Here is a 5,532-nt window from a genome sequence, read left to right as displayed (position 1 = left end):
TCCTGGTTCACACCTCTCACAGGTGAAGACAGTGATCCCAGTTTGCCTGGGACCAAGGAGGTTTCTGGGGTGCAGGATTTTCTTCTCATTCTAAGGCACAGAGGAGCAGTTTAAGAGTTACTGAGTCTAGGTCAATGGTGATGAAGCAATATGGGCAGAGAGAACCCGGATGCTGACACAATGTGCAGAAGGCAACAGATGGCAGTGAGTTGGACTTGCAGGCACTGATGAGTAATGTGTGGTCCCTGCGGTGTACCTGTTCCCCAGGATTAGTGCTGCTGCTCGTTAGTTTTGACTCATAGGAACCCTGTGCACAATAGAACAAAACACCACAGGATCCTGAGCCAATTTCACAATTGCTCTTAGAATTGACCCCATTTCTGTCAGCTCTACGTTCACACATCTCTTTGAGGATCTTCTAGTTTTTCCCACCAATGCCCTACTTTAAAAGCATCATGTCCTTTCCACTGGGCCCTCCTGTCAACATGTCCAAAGTATGTGAGACCAAGTCTTGTCATCCTTGCTTCTAAGGATCATTCTGGCTGATCTTCTTCCCAAACAGATTTGCTTGTTCTTCCGGCAGTCCCCAGGATGGTCCTAGGGAAACAGGGTGGGTAGGTTACTTGCGACAATGGGCTCACTCACATAACACCCCCCTGGGCATTCAGCCTTGGCACACATTCAGCTTAAATGGTTTTCCCTGCTGTTTGTCATTCCTTCTCCCACCTGCACAGCACCTAGAAGCAAGGCAGATGATGGAGGCGTTAAGAACATAGATGGTGAGGTGAGTATCATACCTTGTGGCAAGTATCATACTCACCTCCCTGACATGGTCGCCGAGGACAAAACAGGTGCATAAGACGGTATGGGTGTGTGTGTGTGTGTGTTTGTGTGGGGAAGGCGTTTGAGGGGAAGGTTGGCAGGAACCCCGAGGCTGCAGAGAGACAGGGATCTCGGTGACAAAGATGGGAGGAATTTCTCTGTCTTCCAATCGGAGACCTCCACCCCCCCTTCAGACACCCTAGACGCTGCCTGGTGCCCCGCCGGAAGGGGAAGGTCGTGGCCCTCAGCAGCGGCCGGTCCTTTCCGGGGAGCGAAACCCAGCCCCTGGGGCCCGCCCCGTGGAGCCGGAGCGGGGAATGCCAGCGCTGCTTCGGCCCGGGCTGGGGGAAGGCTGAGGGCGAGCGCCCGGCGTGCAGGCCGCGAGCTCACGAAGGACGCGGGTGAAGTTGCAGAGTTGCCTCTGCGCCCTGACTCGTTGGCTTCCTGAGTCGGAGGAGAGCTTGTAATGGAGTGGTTCTTCGTCTCCCACTAACAAGATGCCTGATTTCCTCAGGATCGAGGGATTGAAGAATGTCCCGGGTTCCACTGGGGAAAGTCCTCCTGAGAAATGTCATCCGGCACACAGATGCCCACAATAAGATTCAGGAGGAATCAGATATGTGGAAAATCAGAGAACTAGAGAAACAGATGGAAGATGCTTACCGGGGAGCCAAAAGGAAAATGCTACCTAGCAGTTCAAGCCGGATGCGTAGTGATGGTTTTGATGAAGAAAGTCAGAGAGACTGTTGGAGGACAAGGCATGAAGTTCCGGGGACACTAGAAGATGATTTTCTTAAGGCTAAGTCCTGGAACAGGAAGTTATATGATTATGAAGCCAACATGCCAGACAGGTGGGGTCACAGCGGTTATAAAGAGTTATACCCCGAAGAATTTGAAACAGACAGTAATCACCAAGATATTACCAATGGACAACAAACATCTCCACCAGTAAAATCAACTACTCATGAATCTCGCAAACACAAGAAGCCAAAGAAATCGCACAAGAGAAAGCAGGAAAAAGGTCACACAAAAAAACAGAAGAAAAGCAAAAAGGAAGCCATAGAGGTCACAGCCGATTCCTCAAGCGAGATCTCAGAGGAAACACAAGTGTCTGGTACCAGGAAAAGGGAACAATCACATAAGTGCAAGAAAAAATCCAGAAAAAAGTCTCTCAAAAAACCTGACTTGACAGAATCAGAAAGTGACATTTCTCAGTCTGGTGACTCAGCATCCAGCAGTTCTGAGGACAGTCTGGAAAGAGACACTAAAAAAACCGAAAGGAAAAAGAGAGAGAAAACAGTTCACATTCCTATCACCAACAACGAGGTACCGGAAAGGACAAACGCACAAATTGGAAAGTGGCTACAGATGAAAGGTCAGCTGAGAGTTCAGAGGATGACTACAAGAGACAGCCGTGCTGTTTCCACATGACTGCATATCGGCAGCCTAACACTGTGGGGTGTGCCAGGGACTCGTCAACCCAGGGGGGCTGAGGGCAGAGGTATCTGGTGCCATCTGGGTACATTCAGACGGACCTCTTTTGTATTTTGGCCTGTTAAAACATGATCTCCTTTTATTGTTAAAAAAAACAAAACAAACAGGTGCATAAGTAAATGTGGTGAAGAAAGCTAATGGTGCCTGGCTATTAAAAGATATATCACCTGGGGTCTTAAAGGCTTGAAGTGAAACCTACAGCCTTCTAGCAGGAGGCCAACAAAACCCACGTGGAAGACGCACACCAGCCTGTGTGATCATGAGGTGTTGAAGGAACAGGTAACAGAAATTCAAAAACAAGCAATCAAACTGATGTGAAGGAGCATGGGAAAAGTGGAGACCCCCAAACCCATGTGTAAGATAATTGGACAGTCCCTCACAGAAGGGCCACACAGAAGGTATGATATATACAAGGTATAGTACAGCACTGATGAAACACACAACTACCCTCTAGTTCTTTAATATTTCCTCCCCCCCACTATTACAGCCTTAGTCTTGCCTCACTAATCTTGCTAGGCCAGTGTATGTACAATTGTGTTAGTCTGGGTAGACTAGAGAAACAAATCCACAGAAACTTATAGGTATATAAGAGAGTTTTATATGAAGAGTAAGTGACATTAAGAAAGCATCCCCCCCAAAAAAATTAAAAAAAAAAAAAGAAAGCATCCCTTGAGAATGACGATGGCAACAAATATACAAATGTGCTTGACACAATGGATGGATGGATGGACTGGGTTAAGAGTTGTATGAACCCCCAATAAAATGACTTTTTTTAATGAAGGAAAGAAAGCATCCCAATCCAATGCTGTCCAAGCCCATAAATCCAAGATTAGCCCATATGTCTGACACTGATCTACAAAGTCCTCCTCAATCTCACAAAACACACACAATGACGCCGACTGCAGGAGGAAAGCTGAATCAGTGAGCCTGTAGGTATCTCAGCTCTGGCGGGGGTCTCCATGCAGCTGCTCCAGCACCCAGGGCTGCATCGGGGTAGGTCCATGTGGTTTCTCCTCAGGGATATCTTGCAGGAAGTCAGTCTTGCCAGCTGAAGCAGGAACTGGCTAAGGCAGCTGCACCCTGGTCCAACCATCAGAGAGCAAGAGACCCGAGAATCAGAAAGATGAGGCTCACTGAGCCATTTATCCCTCCGCCCTTCAGTTAATCCCACATGTGTTTATCAGCCAGCTTGGCACAATAAACTAACTACCTCAACAATCAAGATCTTTCAATGCATGAAATCCAAGATAGATAAATCCTTCAGAAATAGTAATGGGAGTAACAATTCCCTGAGGGTTCGGGAAGAGAGAGGTAAGGGGGGAAGGGGGAACTGACAGCAATGATGACTGTATAACTCCACTCGAGGGGAGAGAACAGCAGAACTGTAGGTGAACGGATACATTGGATGGTGTAAAATATGGCAAAAATAATGATAATACTATATACTGATGTGAAGGAAAGTGCTCAGAGTGGAGACCCAGAGCCCATCTGCAGACATTTGGACATCCCCTCCCAGAAGGGCCACACAGAAGGCAAGATTCATCCAGGGTGCAGTATGGCACCAATGAAACACACAACTGTCCTCTAGCTCTTTAGTGCGTCCTCCCCCCAGTTCTACCTCACAAATCCTGCTAGACTGTAATATGTACATTGACACATGGAATCCAGGATAGATAACCCCCTCAGAAACAGTAATGGGAGTAGCAATACCATGAGCGTTTGGGGAGGGTGGTAGGGGAAGGGGGAACTGGTCAGAATAATGGATGAATAACCACCCCTGAGGGGGTTGAATAACAGAAATGTGGGTGAAGGGATACAGTGGATGGAGTAAAATATGAAATAGTAATAATATATATTTACAAAGGGTTCATGAGGGCAGGAGGTTGGGGGAAGAGGAGCTGATATCAAAGGGCTCAAGTAGAAAGACAATGTTTTGAAAATGATGATGGTAACTGTCAGGGGAAGCCAGCCCCTAACATCATTACGGGTCCAGTAGGCACAATTGTACAGCGATAATAAGTAAAGATCATAGTAAAGTTATAGAGAGCATGAGAGATAGAAGAGAAATATTGAAATAAATGGAGTCAGACACTATTCATAGTAGCATGCTCACCTCAGCCCTGCCTGATGGTCCACGTGGAAGGAGAGTTTAATGCTAACCCAGGCTTTTTATATTCTCTGGGGACATGCAAGCCCCCCAATTACAGGTCAGGACATACGTCACAGGAAGGGGCTGTGCTATACGTAATACAGTAATGAGAGGGGGTAGGACATATACACAATAGGAAGAGGAGGGATTGGGGGTGCACATGTGACAAGATGGGCAGATCTAGGTTTAGGATAATGGCTTAACTCTGACCTAGTCTCTAGATCTCCATAGGAACCATTATCAGTAGGGTGTAAACCCACCTACTGGAACCAAATAGATGGCGTCCATTGTCCTTAACAGCAAGGAGTGGGGCCCCCTGCAGTCTGGCAACTGATCGCCCTCAGGGAGGATGCCTGTGAGCATCTGACCTCCCCCCACAGGTAACATATGTACAAGGTCGCTTGATAGAATTAATTTATGGATTGTTATAATATCCATAAAAGCCCCCAATAGAAAAAAAGCCCCCAATAGAATTATATATATACACATATTAATATGTTCAGGGTCCATGGGGGTGGTAGGTGGGGAGGGGATAAGGGGGGGGCTAATATTAAGGGTTCAAGAAGAAAAAATGTATTGAAAGGATGATGACAGCAATTGTACAATTATCGAATGGAACTGTGGATTGTAGTAACATCTGTAAGAGCTCCTAATACAATGTTAAAAGAAAAAGAAAGAAAGAAAGAACGAATGCCGATGGTGCCCGGCTGCCACTGCCGAGCATTTGATCACAGATCCACAGAAGAAGCCAGAGTGAGAGGGGAAACGCACAACGGAACTTCAAACCCTCACGGCGTCTAGCATCTCCAGGGCCATGGAGGCTGAGGAACCCCTGAGAGAAATTTTAAATCTTAAACCAGAAATCTTAAGTCTTCTTTTCTTAAAACCAAACAACTATAAAAACCATCCATGAAAAAAAAAAAAAAACCCCAAACAGGGACAAACCCAAGAGCCCAGTATGTGGCATGAACACACTGTGAGATGGGGATCATGGTACCTATCACCCAGGGCGACTGAGAAACAATAGGGGCACGCAGAAGAGCCAAGCACAATACCTGGCACACGGT

The 5,532-nt window shown here is 46.8% G+C and overlaps 1 pseudogene; it reads left to right on the top strand.

Annotated features, from left to right (window-relative positions):
* The first annotated feature begins 1,157 nt into the window (after positions 1 to 1,157).
* On the top strand, positions 1,158 to 2,371 carry LOC142422365 (uncharacterized protein NKAPD1 pseudogene; annotated as a pseudogene).
* Positions 2,372 to 5,532: the final 3,161 nt, after the last annotated feature.

The sequence above is a fragment of the Tenrec ecaudatus genome, chromosome 12, assembly GCF_050624435.1.
Source record: "Tenrec ecaudatus isolate mTenEca1 chromosome 12, mTenEca1.hap1, whole genome shotgun sequence".
In the NCBI taxonomy this organism is placed as follows: Eukaryota; Metazoa; Chordata; class Mammalia; order Afrosoricida; family Tenrecidae; genus Tenrec; species Tenrec ecaudatus.
The sequence above is the reverse complement of the archived record's forward strand: the minus strand, read 5'-3'. Positions and strand labels throughout refer to the sequence as shown.